This window comes from Adiantum capillus-veneris, chromosome 23, assembly GCF_014529385.1.
Source record: "Adiantum capillus-veneris isolate H3 chromosome 23, ASM1452938v2, whole genome shotgun sequence".
NCBI classification, from domain to species: Eukaryota; Viridiplantae; Streptophyta; class Polypodiopsida; order Polypodiales; family Pteridaceae; genus Adiantum; species Adiantum capillus-veneris.
In genome coordinates this window covers 54025231-54044879 of record NC_140953.1, presented here as the reverse complement: position 1 = coordinate 54044879, position 19649 = coordinate 54025231, and the positions used below count along the sequence as shown (strand labels likewise).

The window sequence follows — 19649 nt, the reverse complement described above, 5'->3', positions numbered from 1 at the left end:
AAACGGTTAAGGATTGGGGGTATGACCATATTTACCTAAGGAATATGGAGACCACAACCAGAATAAATTTAAAAGACCATTGTTACAAGGATGTGATGAGAACTCCTATTGTAGAGTTTATATTCAATTACATTAGTCAGATCTGAACTTACAACATGGCTAGATCAATTCAAATATATATATGGATGTGCAGAGCTTCAGATTGTGGTAGCTTAAAACAAGAGGAATGTATCCTAGAAAGGGTTTTAGAAGACAAAGACTATATCGCAGAAACCTTTCCAGAACAAGCACTAGAGCCTTTAGAGTGGGAACAAATTTTGGAAGCCTTGGATGTATGTGCTATTGCAGACAGTGTCCCATGACAAAGTTCTATGACAAGGATGGTTATGGTCTGATACCATATTACATGGGACTCAATGCAATTAAAGAAGAAAACAAGTGTCAAACCTCCAAAGAACCCAAGACTATAAAGCATGATGAAAAGGAGGAGAAATAGTTGTTTTACGACTCTCAAAGCATTTTGAATTCGAGAATGATGCTCCAGTGATCAAGATGAAACAATAGCAGATGTTAGGTTTTATAACTTTCTAAATTAAAAACCTAAGCGACAACAACGCTATACAAAGAAAAGAGCTTTAAACATGGCTAGAGAGAATTTGATGCCGAGAGTGAAAAGTAAAATAGAATTCTTGATGCTTGTAAAGGCTAAAGATTGTGTAAAAGACAAAATCTTATATCAATTTACATAATCGCAGGACACAAAAACAAAGGAAAGCATTAGGAGCTTGAGGAAAGAAGCTCAAAAGACTGTCAAAGAAAGGAAACAAAAGAAACTAAAAGAACCAAGGATGGATGAGTTCGAGCAACCAAAATGGACCAAAGTGGAGCGTAAGAAGAAATACCAAGAACTCAAGAAAACTTTGAGTGAAGTATAGACTACGGAGGTAGAAAGAAAATAAGAAGAGGACAAAGAAAAAGAAAAGATTGTCAAGAGATAGAGAAGGAGAGAGCTTGATTCTTGCAAATGTGCGTGCACACACACACACACACACACACACACACACACACACACAAACACAAAGATGGAGGAAAAATACTGTACTTCTTCTTCCTTACAAACTCAAGATAAAAGGTCTACAAAAATAAGGGAAAATACAACATAAAAGGGGGACTAGTACAACAGTATAGTATGAATTTCTATGAGTGAGGTGAGTAGATACTGTTCCATCACTCCAATAGGTAGACCATCTTGGTGTAGTACAAGTGTAGTATCACTGACAAAGATAAGTGTATCCACCAAGGCGCATCAGTGATGATGACTAACGGTTATAGTCATCTAAGAGTTGTACATGTTGAGCTTGACATCTCAACACTCCCGTTCAAGCTCAACACTACCTCTTGTATGCCAAGAATCACTCAAAATTGTTGTAGCTTCACCACTCCAAGGGATTTTGTAAAGATATCTAAAACCTGCTCATCCGTCACCACGTATTGTAGGTCGATATCACTTGCTAAGACCCTTTCTCTGATGAAGGTAGGTACCTCAATGTGATTCATCTTGGCATGAAATAGTGGGTTTCATGCCAAATGTATACTGCTAAGGTTGTCCCAGTAAATGACAACCGGCCTCTGTACCTGTACTCCAAAGTCATAAAGAAGCAATCCCAACCATGCTACCTCACATGCCGCCATTGCAGCACCCCTGTACTCTACCTTTATACTCAAAAGAGAAATCGTAGGTTGTATCTGGCTTCTCCATAGGATAATAACACTCCCAAGTGAGAACATGAATCCACTGGTAGACCTATAATTGTATGTAGTACCAGCCCAATCCGCATTTGTATAGCCATAGAGCTGCAACTCCACATCAGCCCTATAAAAGAGTGCATAATCCAAAGTAGTACTCACATAGCACAAAGTGCACCTCACTGCATCCAAGTGTGGTTTCTTGGGACACTGCATAAACTAAGTGACCAATCCAACTATGTAGCTGAAGTCTAGACGTGAGATAGTCAAGTAGATCAAGCTACCCACAATCTTCTTGTACATCACACATCTCAAAGCCCAATGAAATGAGAAATGCCCCAATCCTCTCATACCAAGCTCTAGGTGCTTGCTTCAACCCAGAAAATGATTTCTTTAAACTGCATATAAGATCATGTAGCCTCATATCTTCATACCCTTGTGACTGCTCCATATACATAGTTTCCTCCAAGTCTCCATTCAAAAATGCATTCTTTACGTCCATTTGTCTCAACATCCATTTTAATGCGGCAGCCACTGCAATAAACACAAGAATGGTAGCTACCTTAGCTATGAGACTAAATGTCTCCTCATAATTAATCCCAAAAGTCTATGCATAATTTTTGGCCACAAGTCTAGCCTTGTACCTGCTCACACTACCATCAACATTATGCTTTATTCTATAAACCCACTTACATCCAATTTCCTTCTTATCCTTTGGTAATGGCACCAATTCCCACGTTCCATTTTCATCAAGTGCATCCATCTCTTCATCCATAGGTTGCCACCATTTTTCATCCTTGACAGCATCCTCAAAACATGTGGGTTCTATTTCCTCTGTAATATTTGCCATAAATGCACAATGACAAGCCACTTAACTGTCATAAGTCAATCTTTACACACGATTTCTTGCTCTTTCTAACCTACTTGGTCCAGGATCACTTCCAGGTGCCCTATTCCCTACTTGCATTCTTCTTGTAGTAGTCGGAGTCTTCACAGAGGGTAGACCAAACTCCTCATCCAAACTCTGCTCAGAACCACTACTATCGCCATCATAATAACCACCACTCAAATTTGGAAACTTAGGGACATCATCAATTTTTTTCTTTCCTTTCCTTGAAACATTTGAAGAGTTTGCAGGACTCGCTCTTTCACGTAACCTGCCACTCCATGGATTCTCACCATGACTTGCACTAGAGGACCCCTGCAGCTCACTTAAAACTTGTGACTGTGCACATGTATTTTTTGCAGCCACATTCTCTCTTATATCAGCCTCCAAATCATCCTTTACCTCAACATACCAACTTTCCATTTCATAAAAACAAACATCCTTGCTCACCCTCACTTTATCCGTGATAGGATTGTAACACTTATACCCTTTTTGCTCAAGGTAATAGCTAATAAACACACATTTGTCAGCTTTTGGATCAAGCTTACTTTTTAGCTCATCCGTCACATGCACATAAGTAATAAATACGAACACTTTAAAATATGATACATCTGGTTTTTAACCATTGAACCTTTCTTCAAGTTTCATATCATGTACTGCACCAATAGGGGTCTTGTTCATAATGTAGACACCTATAGCAACAGCCTCATCCCAATAACAATGAGGCATGTTCTTCTCATTCATTAATGCTCTATTCACTTCTGTAATGTCACTATTCTTTCACTCAGCAACACCATTTTTCTGCGGAACCTACATGAAAACTGCCTTTGAATTCCATGTTTTTTTCAAAAAACCATTGAATTCATTGGAAAATTATTCTCCCCCTCTATCTAACCTCAGGCAATTTATATGTTTCCCACTGTGTTTTTAAACCATAACTTTGAAATTTTGAAAATTCATAAACACCTCACTTTTTGGCTTCATGAAGTAGACCCATACCTTCCTCGTATGGTCATCAATAAAACTCACATAGTATCTACATCCACTCATAGATGCAGTCTTTGTCGGACCCCATACATCCGTATGCACTAAATCCAATGCATTTGTGTGCTTACATGCTTATCATGAGGAAAGAATGATTTGCTTTCTTTTCAAATTGACAAGCTTACATATTTTTTTCATTTTAGGAACCCAAAACATAGGTAAATTTGTAACCATCTCTTTAGTCTGCATCATTTTTAGCCTCTGCAAATTTACATGACCAATACGTTGTCGAGAAATTTGCGGTCTTGCCAGGAAAGCACTGGGCTTATGGCTGTGAGAGTTTGTGAGAGAACTCAACAAAAACTATATGAAGGAGTTAAACCATAGATGCCATGAAGACTAGGGTTTGGAAAGAAGTGCAATCAAAGAAGACTCACTCTTTCTCTCTTGCATTCACACACACAAAGAAAGAACGCAAAAGAGAATGTCAAAACAATACGAAGATGAAAACATCAAGGCTATGGTCATATCGTATCATGGGTAATATGAAAGGGTTAATGGATGAGTTAATGGCATTCAATCTTGGCTGACCAAATAGGCTACGAATTGTTCTTTGGAATTGTAGTTTTGTGCTTACCATAATGTAGATATTTTGTCTAGTGATTGGGATTAATTGTGTGTACAAATCCTCTTGGTTCATAGCAAGATAACTACGCTTACATCAAAAGAAAAATTATAGTCTATGAGAGGTAGTATGATGGGATCCGGTGATAGAAGTATTTCATTGAGCCTTTCAGGGCCGAAGAGAAACACTATACGTTGTTGAAAGTGTATTATACGGCTAATCCATACGTTAATTCTAATAGATCGTATAGAGTGAAAGCGATAGAAATGATCATCATGTGGGTTATTCATCTAGGATAGTATGTGAGAAATGTAGATATGAGAGAAGTGAAGAGATGAGAAGTTTCCCTCCCAAGCCCTATTCTTGCCCGTAGGCAATAAGGATACTGCGGGGAGAGATGTACCTGTAGCAAAGAGAACCTAGAGAGGATGAATTACTAAGAATGAGAGAGATAGGTTTGGTTAAGGAGATGAGATTAGATACATTTATATGTATATGTTGGATTAGAGATGAAAATGAAAACAACAAGAAATCAAGAAAACATCAATGTAGAACACATCTTACTTGAAACCCTTCGGCACCATTATTGATGGGAGAGAGAAGAAGAGTGGATAATTCCACTTTGATTGATACACCAAGTGCAAGACCTTCTTTGATTAGAGTTGATCTTCCAAGGATAGCGTACAAGAATGGCTAGTCTTCCTCTAGGACAAAGTGTAGGCTTGGGCTTATGTTAATGGCTAAGTACAATTAGGCATTACTACTCACTCCCTCGAGAATTCCTCTCATCAATGGCTTGAATGCTTGAGTTCCTTCCAAGGAAGAAGAGGTCCCCTTTTATAGGTGAAGGGAACCCCCAAGGGTTTACACAAGAAGAGAGGAGCCAGTGTGAACAGGAATTGGAAAAGTTGGAAATGAGCTACCCCTGCATAATGTGGGCAGACTGGGATCCAGTATTTTGATCATATCTCCTCAACCGTGGCTCCAAAGAAAAAAGTAAAAATATGGACAAAAACTTCAGCTCATTATCTACGATTTTCATTTTAAAATCGTTTTCCAATTCGGATTGGAACCTTGTGTAAAAATAGGGTCCATTTATGGCAGCAAAAGTCTTCATGTGGTCTCCTTAGCCTAGACTTTCATTTAATTCCAAAGGACACCTCATGCCATATGAAAGCATGAAATTGCTCCTTGACAAAGTTTTGTAATCATGCTTGCAATAATGCATTAAAATAAGTGTATCTTTGAAATCATGCCACCTAGTGTCCCACTAGGATTTGATTCTCTCCTAGTAGCTATTTAAAAAGAAATATAAGAAAAGTATAAACAATACATAGAATATATATATATTGGAGTTTACCCTAGATATAGGATCTAGCTAGGGTGTGAGATGATAACGAAATAGTAGAAATAAAGAATCAATGCTTTTTGCCCCAAGTTAAAGAGGCGGAGCTATTGATGCTTTTCCCATAGTATTTTCTGATGGTAAAGTAAGGATATGTTACCCTTGAGAAAAATAATAGGATGAGATAGAAGGCTTATTATTATACTTAAATATGCATATGTACACTATAGAAAATATAATTATGTATCTAAAAAAATACAAGATAGATCTTGTAGCATGCGTTCCCACTATGTACGTGTCACAGCACGACATCCACCCCCTCTAAACCTGCACATCCTCCGGTATGTGCCACATTGTCTCTTTGTAAGATTAGACCTCTTGTACATCTTCCTTGTCTTCTTCTCCACTGGATGATTCCAGAGCTTCATGTTCACTTTGATCTTCACCTGTGTTTTTCTCTTCTTCCTCATCCATATCTTCTAGATCATTGTCTCCTCTTCTCTTAAACATTTTAATCCTTTTTCCTGCAATGGGAATCTTTACTTCTGTACCATCTAGTTCAGACAAGCTGTAAGTAGCATTTTCATGCATATGCTTTACAACATACGGTCCAAACCATCTTTTTGAGAACTTACGCATGACTGTGTGCTGGTTATCAAGGCTACTATCATACACTAAAACCCAGTCACCTTTGTCAATTGCTTTGCTCCTGAGTCGATGTCGCTTATCAAAATAGTCCTTGTTTTTCAACCTTGCATTTTTGAGTCGTTCTTTTGCAGCTTCAATGTCTCCAGGTCTTCTCTCTAGCTGCCTTATACGCAGTGCAAGGAGATCTTCCCTACTAAGCCCCTCTTGCCAAGGTAGTACATTCCATGTGGGAATTGTATCCTCAATCGGCATCACTGGCTTTTGACCATGCATTAGCTCCGCAGGCATGTAGCTAGTTACTGAGCTATGTGTTGTACGATCAGCCCATAAAGCATATGGTAACAATTTTGGCCACTCACCAACTCTTCCTTCGCAAGCCTTGGCCAAAGCTTTGATGATAGGAGGATGCCCTCTTTCACTCTTTCCATTGCCTTCAGGGTTGTAAGCTGTAGTAAGAGAAATCTTGATCCCTAATCTAGAAAAGAACTCCCTTGCTTCTTCGGCATCCAGTTCACCTCGATCTGCAGTGATTTTTCCCACACAACCATAACGGCAAATCACCTCATCAAGAAGGAATTTGCACACAGCTTCTGTGGTCTTAGCTCTTAATGCTCTTCCTTCAACCTGGTTAGTTAGGTCCTCTCGTGCAAGAACCAAGTATCTCATCTGCCATAGTCCTAAAGGCATCGTGACTAGATCCACAACCCATTTATAGTGCATGGCTAGTGGATATGTAGGGTGCAATCCATCATGATGTCGAACATTTGAATACATTTGACAAGTTACACATGACTCTACAAACTGAGATACATCTTTATACATACCCTTCCATCAGTATTTTTCTTTCAACTTGGAGAAGGTTGTCCACACACCCCTGTGTCCAGCCCATAGACTCTCATGAAACTCTTGCATGAGCTTTACTTGAGTCTCTTTTTTACATATAACCCGTTGTGGTGTAGCACCCTTTTGTTTAGGATGCTTCCACAAGTAACCATCCCTTAAAAAGTACCCATATGCTTTCCTGCGTATCCTCTTGAATTCTTGTTCAGACCAATCATCCTGTTTTGTTAGAGTACTCAAGTACCTTCCAATAGAAAGCCAATCACCTTCATAAAGATCCTTCAAGAACAATTCAAGTGAATTAGTCATGCAGACATTGTTACCTTTGACATGAGAGATAGAATAGAATTTTGTGCCTACATCATCTCCCTCATCAATCATTTGTGACTCATCTTCATACCTTGCCCTTGATAGCATATCTGCCACTGTATTGTCTTTACCTGCAATGTGCTTAAACTCGGGATTTAAGGACTTAATGTAGGCAATCCACCGCAACATAGCAATGTCTGGTGTTGAGCAGCTTGTAATCATCCCAAGAAGTGGTAGACAATCTGTTTTTACAACCACACATGCACCAATTAGGTACTCTTTCCCACTTTTCAAGGCTGTAACCATACCCCATAACTCTCTCTTTATCTGTGGATAGTTTCTTTGGCGAGCACTTAGTACCTTTGCTCCAAATCTTACCACATACCTGTGTCCTTCTTTGTCATCTTGCCCTATTGCCCATCCAATCCCTGTAGGACTGGTATCTACTGTCACAATCACTGGCCTTTGACACTCATAGTCTACCTTTCTCAAAGTCGTTGCTGACTGGAGTAACTCCTTTAGCTTTTTCATGGATTTTACATGTGCTTCTGTCCATTTAAACTTTTGATTCTTTCTAAGCAGCTGATAAAGAGGATCAGCTACATGTGCATAATGTGGAATCCAAATAACATAGAAGACACATGCTCCCAGAAACCTTCTAACCTCAGTGATGCTAGTGCATGTTTCTTTCATTCTTTGGATGGCATCTACCTTTGATGGACAAGGTTTCCTACCATATGGCCCGCACATGTGCCCCACAATGAGCACTTCTTTGACACCAAACATAGACTTTTTCCCTGACAATGTAAGATTCACTTCTTCCAACCTAGACAAAATTTTATCACAATCATTTATGTGATTTACCACAAACCTGCGACATCCCTTGAGATCCAAAGCTTCATCTTTGTCACTTTCTTCACATCCTTTGATAGGCAAATCATCAATGAAAGGCATTGTGATTTGAGGAATAAAGTCACGTAAGACCTTATTCATCCCATTCATCATATGTGCAACCGAGTTGGTTGCTCCCTGTGGCAAGGTACACATCCTTACCAAACCCAAAGGTGTCCTCATGGTTGTCAAGTCTCTGCTTTTGATTGCAAGATGAAATTGATCATACCCTGAGTAGAGATCCCCCATTGAGTAGATTGCCCTCCCTGTAAATGCCTCTGCAAATTCATCCACAATTGGACCTGTTCCTACATTTCTAATTGTCACCTTGTTTACTGGTTGCATATCTTGGATGAAGCGTAGAGAACCATTCTTCTTTGGAACTGTGAACCACCTGTTTGAGTATGGAGCACAAGAAGGCTCCAAGATTCCCATTTTGATTTTCTCATTCAGTAGCTCTACTAACTTTGGCAAATGAGCCTTTGGAACCGGAATAGGCCGCAGATTCTAAGGCACATGAGGTATTGTGAAAATTACCATAGGAGCTACAATATAAGGATCAACACATCCTATCTCATGTGGCTCAAATGCAAAAGCCTTACCATGCTTTGAAAGCATTTCTTTGAAGCACTTTGTCTCCTCCTGTGTTAGAAACTCCTCACAACCAATCTGCAACTCTTGAAAGGACTCCTTTGTGAAGGTATGCCCGATCTTTTTAGGATTCCACAAACTTGGTTGTAAAGAAGCCTGTTCAATCTTTTCCTTGTTGTTGGGTGGTAAGGGTGAAGCTACTGGTTTCACCTTCTTTGCTACACTCTTGTATTTAGTTTCAACATGGACTTCTGGGCCAACTGTTTGGCTTTCTTTAAAGGCTTCTATTACTTGATACATTTCCATAGAGCAAACTTCCACAACTTCATTTTCAAGATGCAAACTAGACCTCATTATAGCATCAAGCTCACCCATAGTATCTACAAAAGAAACTTGTTCACACAAACCCAAAACATTTTCAGTAGGCTTTAGCAACCCACTCTTTTTCATGCCTATTTGTACATTATGCACATATTGCCTCTCATATCTCTTCAAATCTTCAAGTTTTGTAAAACATACTGATCCATTCCTTGTTACCAAGGAGCTCATCGAGAAAGTTTCACCTATTTTTGGATCAAGTGAGACCCTTTTTCTTTCTGTACCACTGCAATCCCGCTTTACAATGGTACTTGGCCAAAACCCATCATTTCTCTATGATCATGAAACTCTTTGTTTACCTTTGGTAGAGGATGTTCTCTGAGGTTGTCACGATTTCTTTCATGGTTTACACAGACTGTGAGAAATTGGACAGCTCGTTTACCATCTTTGCTACGTATTCTAGCATATGCTGAACCATCATCCATTACCTTTGTTTCCATTCGAACTCCCACAATGTAGGGTTGTCCAAGGATGAGATGATATGAAGATGTATCCTGTACAAAGAAGTTTTGGTCAATCTTTACATCACCTATTGTTACCTTCACACCTGGACATGCTGCATACAATTCACCGGATGAATTGTTTGCCACTTTTACCATCCAGCCATGATCTGTGTCCATCGGCCATTTGCACTTGTTGTAGAGACTCTTTGGCATTATGTTTATTTCTGAACCATGGTCAATCAAGGCAACAAATGTCTCTTCAAGATCACCTACCTTGACCAAAGTTTCTGTAGTAGCCCTTGCCCAATGACTTCGTGAATAGTAACTCCTAGGAATATCTTCAACTTCTTCATCATCATTTGAGAAATACACTTGCTTCACTCTCCCACTAGATTGGTAGCATCCTACCACAGCTCCATCATTCTTCTTATTTTGCAGTTGCATCCCTTGTGTCTTTGAGGTTTCCCCTTCAACCTGTGGACGAGAAACTTCAACAAGGGTTTGCCTCTTTCTCTTGATGATGTCAATGATCTCCTCATGGAATTCACGCTTTGCAATGCCAAGAACTTCTCCCAGAGTAAACTCAATCTTGCTATTCAAGATCCTTTCCTCCAAGACTTTCTTTAAATCTGTAGCAACCTCAATATTAGATTGTAGTTTATAAGTTGGGCCTTTTGTCTTACCTTTCGTTGGCTCTTTCTTCTTTCCTGTTGTAGACTCCTCCATGAGTAATTCAGGTGGAGATGCTCCTTGTGTTGAGGGTGTTTGAGAAGGCATTGAGTCGCTTCTTCCCCCACTTCTAGAAGCTCTTTTTGATGGTCCTTCATCAGCATGCTCACGTCTACGCTTCTCTTCTACAATTGCCTCATTTTGTTGGCATTTTGTAATGTAGGCATGCACTGACAATGAGTCCACTGGATCATTCCATCCTGTTTCTAGATGTATGCAATTACCTGCTTCATGTAGAATTTCTTTTGTAAGCTTTCCCTTTTTAGCTAATTGCATGACATTTGGCCAAATTTGACCATGATGGTCACTCACCTCTTCATCACAAAAATGTTCAATTTTTACTCCATAAGTAGCTGCCTCAACTGAAGAGGTGGCATGCTTGGTTGCCATATCTTCAACTAAGGTTTGCATTTCCCCCTTCCCAAAGTTAGTTCTCAAGGGTAGACCTGTCTCTCTTAAGTGGATTTTACCATCCTTAAAAAAGACAAAATCTTTTGACAAAGCATCACTAAAATCATCACAATCCCTTCTTACATGGTCTGTACTATCACACCAAATACATCTATTAACAAACCCTTCTTTGGGCTGTTGTCTTTGCCTAGGAAGTGGCCCTGATGGTTGGCCTTTTTCTTCAAGCTTTGCAAACTTCACCTTCAAGTCACGCGTTCCCTTCACAAGCTCATCTAGCATGGACTCATCAAACTTAGGAGCGATAAAAGTAGGCTTTACCATTTTGTCAGAAGTTGAGGTGGAAGGACTTGTAGTGTTTACTACCATCTTGTCCCTTCTTCTTTGTCATTTGGCAAGCAGTGAGACAGCACCTTCAACCTCATTCCAGTCGGTCTTTAGTCCTTGCTCAGCATCTTTATCTTCAAGAAGAACCTCCAAATTTTCTTGAAACTCTTTACCTGCAGCTTGTAAGAAAAGATCTGTCTTCTCTGCATCTAGTGTGGCCCTTTCTGTCCTAGTGAGTTGTGCATAGCGCCGCTCAAATTCCCTAAGTAGCTCTGTTATTGATAGTCCTTGCTTTGTCTTGACTACCCATTCTAAGAATGTCCTTTTGGTCACTCTCTCAGAGTCCTCCATGAAATATTCCTCCTTTAAAGCTACTTTGAGTTCTTCCCAATTTCTCCCATGCCCATCTTTAATTGCCCTAACATGCTCCCTAATTTCTGGAGCAACAACTAGCTCAAAGCTTTGAATCATCTCACCTTCTGACACGTGATGCAGCTCCATCTCCTTTACATACTCGCGTAAGTACTTGGTTACATCTTTGCCATTGAACTGATCCATTCTGTTGACGACCGCTTGTATGGCCTTCGTCGCTGAAATCTCCCTTCTTTCAGTAGCATGTTCTTGTTGCATGAACATTGCAAATGCTTGAAACATTTGCATTGTTGTTGGGTCAAAATGCATACCCTGTTGCTCAACATGATCACCCATGGTTACCCACAAACTCTCACCCTAGCAGATTCGCGTCGGGTTCACCAAAAATATGTCGAGAAATTTGCGGTCTTGCCAGGAAAGCACCGGGCTTATGGCTGTGAGAGTTTGTGAGAGAACTCAACAAAAACTATATGAAGGAGTTAAACCATAGATGCCATGAAGACTAGGGTTTGGAAAGAAGTGCAATCAAAGAAGACTCACTCTTTCTCTCTTGCATTCACACACACAAAGAAAGAACGCAAAAGAGAATGTCAAAACAATACGAAGATGAAAACATCAAGGCTATGGTCATATCGTATCATGGGTAATATGAAAGGGTTAATGGATGAGTTAATGGCATTCAATCTTGGCTGACCAAATAGGCTACGAATTGTTCTTTGGAATTGTAGTTTTGTGCTTACCATAATGTAGATATTTTGTCTAGTGATTGGGATTAATTGTGTGTACAAATCCTCTTGGTTCATAGCAAGATAACTACGCTTACATCAAAAGAAAAATTATAGTCTATGAGAGGTAGTATGATGGGATCCGGTGATAGAAGTATTTCATTGAGCCTTTCAGGGCCGAAGAGAAACACTATACGTTGTTGAAAGTGTATTTTACGGCTAATCCATACGTTAGTTCTAATAGATCGTATAGAGTGAAAGCGATAGAAATGATCATCATGTGGGTTATTCATCTAGGATAGTATGTGAGAATTGTAGATATGAGAGAAGTGAAGAGATGAGAAGTTTCCCTCCCAAGCCCTATTCTTGCCCATAGGCAATAAGGATACTGCGGGGAGAGATGTACCTGTAGCAAAGAGAACCTAAAGAGGATGAATTACTAAGAATGAGAGAGATAGGTTTGGTTAAGGAGATGAGATTAGATACATATATATGTATATGTTGGATTAGAGATGAAAATGAAAACAACAAGAAATCAAGAAAACATCAATGTATAACACATCTTACTTGAAACCCTTCGGCACCATTATTGATGGGAGAGAGAAGAAGAGTGGATAATTCCACTTTGATTGATACACCAAGTGCAAGACCTTCTTTGATTAGAGTTGATCTTCCAAGGATAGCGTACAAGAATGGCTAGTCTTCCTCTAGGACAAAGTGTAGGCTTGGGCTTATGTTAATGGCTAAGTACAATTAGGCATTACTACTCACTCCCTCGAGAATTCCTCTCATCAATGGCTTGAATGCTTGAGTTCCTTCCAAGGAAGAAGAGGTCCCCTTTTATAGGTGAAGGGAACCCCCAAGGGTTTACACAAGAAGAGAGGAGCCAGTGTGAACAGGAATTGGAAAAGTTGGAAATGAGCTGCCCCTGCATGATGTGGGCAGACTGGGGTCCAGTATTTTGATCATATCTCCTCAACCGTGGCTCCAAATAAAAAAGTAAAAATATGGACAAAAACTTCAGCTCATTATCTACGATTTTCATTTTAAAATCGTTTTCCAATTCGGATTGGAACCTTGTGTAAAAATAGGGTCCATTTATGGCAGCAAAAGTCTTCATGTGGTCTCCTTAGCCTAGACTTTCATTTAATTCCAAAAGACACCTCATGCCATATGAAAGCATGAAATTGCTCCTTGACAAAGTTTTGTAATCATGCTTGCAATAATGCATTAAAATAAGTGTATCTTTGAAATCATGCCACCTAGTGTCCCACTAGGATTTGATTCTCTCCTAGTAGCTATTTAAAAAGAAATATAAGAAAAGTATAAACAATACATAGAATATATATATATTGGAGTTTACCCTAGATATAGGATCTAGCTAGGGTGTGAGATGATAACGAAATAGTAGAAATAAAGAATCAATGCTTTTTGCCCCAAGTTAAAGAGGCGGAGCTATTGATGCTTTTCCCATAGTATTTTCTGATGGTAAAGTAAGGATATGTTACCCTTGAGAAAAATAATAGGATGAGATAGAAGGCTTATTATTATACTTAAATATGCATATGTACACTATAGGAAATATAATTATGTATCTAAAAAAATACAAGATAGATCTTGTAGCATGCGTTCCCACTATGTACGTGTCACAGCACGACAACGTTTGTGCCAAAATCTCTATATCTGGAAGTTGGAACAACACCTGCACCTCATGCAAATATGGCAACATTCACCTCGCGCACATTTACATCCAAAGTAAACATTTTGTCCACTTTATTTTCTTGTGCAACCAGCCTTCCATCTTTCTTATGCTCTTCGACAAAGAGACCATCAGAGTTAAACCTGACTTGTAAACCCTACTCAACCATTTGCCCAATAGAAACCAGGTTCTTTGTAATGTTGGGTACATGTAGTACATCATCTAGGTACTTCACTTTACCATATGTCATAGACAATGGCACATTTTCTGTATGCATAAGGGGATATGCAGTATCATCCCCAGTTTCTACATTACCAAGACTTTGTAATGTTTGCATTTCCTTAAGCCATTCACCATGGCTAGTCATGTGATTCAATGCACTAGAACTCACATACCAAACATTATCACCAGATTTTTCTGCATTTGCAGACATAGCATTCAGCATGTGCTGCATCATAAATAGCCTCTAGAACTTATCTGCATTTGTGCTAGTAGTTGCACAATTGTTTTGTTGCCTCTTGTTTGAGTAGTCGCGCTCAAAGTGACCATGTCTTCCACATCCCCAACAAACTACAATTTTGTGTTGATTTGCATTATTACGCTGCACATTTTCACGACCTCTTGGACTCCCCCTGCCTCAAAAATTTCCTTGACCACTAGCTGTGTTCTAACCATGATTGTTGTTTTGTTGTTGTGCTTGGTTGTTTCTTCTTCCTCGGCCTCATCCACGACCTGTGCCACGTCCTATTCCTCTTCATTTGTGTTGAAAAGGACCTATTCAAAATTGTTACCACCCTACATAGAGGAGTCTTCCTCAAGTTTCTTCTCTTCCACGATCAATAAGGACACCAAATCTGTAAACGAGGGAACGTTCTCTTGAAGATGGATGCGAGTTTTAAATTGTTTGTACTCAGGACCCAAACCTCGATAGACTTCTACTTTATCATCATCATCGAGTGTAACACCAATCGATGCAAGTGACTCACATATGTTCTCTATCTTCAACAAATAGTCATTGATGAACATACTTTCTTCTGCACAGTATTCAGCTCAGTCTTCAACTGCAGCTTCCTTGCCTTTGTGTTGGTCACATCCAATGACAACAAAGTGTCCCAAAGCCTCCTTAGGAGATTGCGCATCTTGTATATGCCCAATTACAGTGTCCTATACATTGACAGAAAGCCAGTACATGACCTTCCAAGCTCCTTTTGGTTCCAATCTTTAAATGTCTTAATTTGCACAGCAGTCGCACCTTCCTTTCGCAACAGTGGTACTACCTCATGATCTCCATCAATGTAGTCCCAATAACCTTTTCCCATAAGGAAATTGGTCAATTTGAACTTCCAAGCATGGAAGTTGTTCTTGTCCAGCTTCTCACTGACAACCTGGTTAAGCCCATCATTGTTGGACGACATGTTTCCAACCCTTCATATAGTCTTCAAGCAGCCTGCTAAAAATAGTCGATTACCATGAGTAGCCACAATCTGCATACATATACCTGTTTTACTATACTAAACAGCGTATGCACACACTGCAACCAAACCAAAGCTTTTTGCATACCTATATGTCCTGAAGCTTAGCATTTTCTGCATGCAAACGCACTCTAACTCCAAAATTGTTAAGATCAGCCCAACTTGGGCGGTTGTCCATGTGTGAACCTCTTATTGTAAAGCCTTTATAGGGCTCAAGAAAACCCTAAATGAACTCTCTTTCATTTGTACAAAATCGTGTGTGGTCTTATCTCCTTCTTCTACATCTCTCTTGCCTCCTCTCTCTCTCTCTCTCTCTCTCTCTCTCTCTCTCTCTCTCTCTCTCTCCCCCCCTCTCTCTCTCTCTCTCTCTCTCTCTCTCTCTCTCTCTCTCTCACCATAGCTATATCGATTAATGATGCTATTCGCTTTTGCTCCGCCTCCACAATTGGTATCAGAGATTTGGCCATAGCCGCTTGCTTCCTTGCGCGTGTAGCACCTTCTACACTAACTAATGCTCACATCGATCTTAGATTACAATCTTCTATGCATGAAATGAATACTCCATTTAGCGTCATAGAGCATAGAAAAGTTTCGAGCAATGAGGAGGCTTGAAGTGGTGGAGCCTTGGTGCATATAGAGATGAGGCTGAACCTGGTGCTTCTTTTGGACGCCAAGGTTTCTTGGTGAATTTCTACAAATGAGCCAATGGTTGCAATGGGCAACTTGTAGTTTCAGCAATTCCAAGTGGCCGATGCGACTCGAGCTGTGCCAACAACGACATATGAGCAACCCAAGATCTTCCGCATGAATATGTGAGGTGAGGACGAGCCAGAGGTGCAACAGGAAACTCAAAGCGGGAGATAGAGCTACATCTCTCTCTCTCTCTCTCTCACACACACACACACACACACACACACACACAGAGTGACGTCAGCACTGATGCCACCACGACTGCACGTCAAAAATTGAAGCGGTGGTCATCGTTCCAGGCTCCATTACACAAAAATCCACCTTTATTTTCTTTTTCTTTTTCTTATTACAGATGGTCTTTTAATCATAGAAGTGATTCACACTATCACATGGAAAGCAACAAACCTTCTATATATCTTTGTATTTCTTCGATGACACTCCAATATCCAAATTTTTTTATGATTGTGTTGGGACTAACATTGCCCCGATAAAAAATGTGGTAGGTGGTAATACCTTTCCCTATGAATTATGAAAACCCAGACTTGTTTTGTAACCCACTCTCTTGAGGTTAATGAGTAAACCTAAACCGGAGGTTTGGGCGTAAACCAAAAACCCCGTGTAATGGAAATGGCCTATTAACTTTGAGAGTTGCAAGAATTAGAGAAAGTACTTTAGTGAAATTACTTTGTGAGAATAGAGGGTGAACTTAATTGATGGTAGCAACATAAATATAGCATTTAGTTAACTTGGCATGAACAATACTTTTGCAAGAGAGAGAGTTTAGAGGACCTGACAATAGTTGAGGACCAGATTTATGTGGAGCCGGTCCCCCCTCCAATAGGCATTTGTAATATAGTTTCTCCCATCAAGTTACAGTACCATCTTTGTGTTCCTTGTGACTTAGGTGATGCAATGAAGATGGAAAGCATTAACTATCCCAAGCCTCAATCCTAAGACCTCAAACACCTTTGAAGGTGGAGAGAGCTAGCAGGGAATGAGGGTAGGGAAGAGAAAGAAGAAACATTTCATTGGAGAAAGAATTAGTTCCTCACTTATCATCACTCTTCTTGTTAGCATACATAATAGCATAGTAATGAAGATGGAGAAGATGGCAAGCTTAATCATTGAAGCATGGCTCTTGTTTGGATTTGCATTCCATAGCCAAGAGAGTTGGTGTAGGCTCTCAACCTCTCTACTTGCTTGGAGAAGGAGAGGAGATCTTGCACTTTGCAGAATACACAATGAGTGTGTGTGTGTGTGTGGGGGGGGGGGGGGGGGGGGGGGGGGGGGGGGGGGGGAGGGGGAGGGGGAGGGGAGAGAGAGTATACCCCTCAAGCAAGCCCCTAGCATGCTTTGGTCGAGCTCCCCTTGTATCTCATGCTTGAAGCTCATTGGATCCCTCCATGCCTAGCCAATCACAAGCAGCGGCATATCAAGCAACAAGGGTAGCCTTGGGACAAGTGTCCCCCTTTCCCTTTTGAGAGAGAGGACTTGATAAATGCTAAAACAATAAATTAACTAATTTAACATTGGACCCCTTGGGTGGCCAACCAATAGGCTTTAGGCACACCATGAGGGTAACCTAGCTAGGGGCTTGACATGTGTCCTACTTGCCTCTGGGGCAAGGGGTGCCCTTTGGGAGAGAGAGTGGTTAAGCAACCACCCCCCCTTCTTGCATGTCTCACCCCCTCCTTGTAGGGATTTGCTTTGATTTTTGTGACACCTCAAGCCCCTCAACCTTGGGCCTAGTTCTCACCACAAGCTTGACCCTTAAGCACCTCAAGCTTGGGTTGGGTTCCAACCTCAAGTACAACCCTAGCATGACAAGCACCTCAAGCATCTCAATCATCAAACACTTCAAGCACCTCAAGCATCTCAATCATCAAACAATTCAAGCATCTCAAGCATCTCAATCATCAGGCATGAAAAGCATCTCAAGATTGGGCCGGGTTCCCACCTCAAGAAAAGCCCTAGCTTACCTAAGTACAAAGGACTTTTAACACTAACTATTGGAGGTCTTCAATGAATCTAATCCTAAGGTCTTTAAGCTCCATTGGTTAGCCTTGCTCTTTGACAGACCATCTCTCATTTGGGCCCCTTTACCATTGGGCCCGTGTTGAGATAGATCTATAAGCACATGTTTATATCCTAACCCTTGTTCCCATTTATTCTCCCACATTAAATGATCAATTTAACTTATGAGAAAATCATTCGGGTTGGTTAGATATTAGATTCTATGACATTACCTCTCTCTTGAAATCATAGTCGTCCTCGACTATGAGGTAGAAGAGATAAAGCCTTCGTTATTAGTCAATCTTGCTTAGCGGGTAGAGGATCCCTATTAAACCCTATGACATATTTCCAACATGGATGACTAATCCATTTAGTGCTTGGTAGACATAGCTGCCACAAGCATGTTTTCTCTTTAATCCATTTCATTCTCGCAAAGTTCTACTTGGTGTTTGAGAGACGTTGTCAGGAGTTTTTTGGAGCAAGGGATTGCGCATATGTACATATACATGCATGGTGCATCGAATAAAGGATTGCCCATTTTCCAGAGCCAGGTGGTTACGTGGGGCCCACATGTGTACAGGTAGGACACCATGTACATAGTGCATCGATTTTCATTGTTACCAGTACTAGTGTGTTTTTTCTACAATAATGAGGAGTTGGTAGCACGTAAAACTTCTCGAGGAAGCTATCCGCGGGCCGACGACATGAGGTAAGCAGGTGCGTCAGATGGCATCAAGTGGCGTCAGGAGGTCGAACGAGGTCAATACTTGCACGCGGAGAAGTATGGACACGACATGGGTGTTTTTTTGTGATACTTATGCAGAAAGGTCATCATGAGGACCACTTTTTGGGGCCACTTCACGTGGTTTCGGGATGCATTATTGGGAAAAACTGAGTGCCAGGTGTGCGGATGATGCAAAAAGGTGACAACTATGCACTGCGAGGTCAGTTTTTGGCCTGTTCGGGGTCCGTTTGAGGTCATCTAAAAGGCCAAGGGTGCCCAACTAATAAAGCTAAGTGTGGGAACTGAAAAAACAGAGAGAAGACCAGAAAAAACGTGGAGAAGAGAGGAGGAACAGTCGCAGGTGTGTTTTTGGGGTTTTTGGAGCCTGTTTTGGCTGTAAACTGCTCATCCGAGGTCGGATTTGAGCACTGTGACATTGTAGGGTGGGGTTTTTGGGCGTTCCGGACGCAATGGCGCTGTCCTTTTTGCCAAATTCCTCACATATTTTCTACTGTTTTTTTGTGTAATCTTCTCCGGTGAGTGAAGCCTTTGCTTAACTTTGTGGTTGTATTTGGTGTATTTCCTCAATACTGTGTAAACTATTTGCCCCATTGGTGTTGGGATGAGCTTCATAGAGTCTAAACAACAGAAATTTTCCTCCTTTGAGCTGAATTGAGAGTGTGTGTGTGAGTGTGTATGTGTGAGTGTTGAGTGGGCAAGTGGGAAATCTCTCTCTTCTCACTCCGTCTGTGTGTTTCCTGTCTCGGCCAGGCTGGTTATGTAAGCCGAGTGGTACCCCATAAT

General features: G+C 40.6%; 1 pseudogene; it reads right to left on the bottom strand.

The window, feature by feature from the left end:
• Nucleotides 1-2638: 2638 nt before the first annotated feature.
• Nucleotides 2639-15361, bottom strand: LOC147427796 (uncharacterized; annotated as a pseudogene).
• Nucleotides 15362-19649: the final 4288 nt, after the last annotated feature.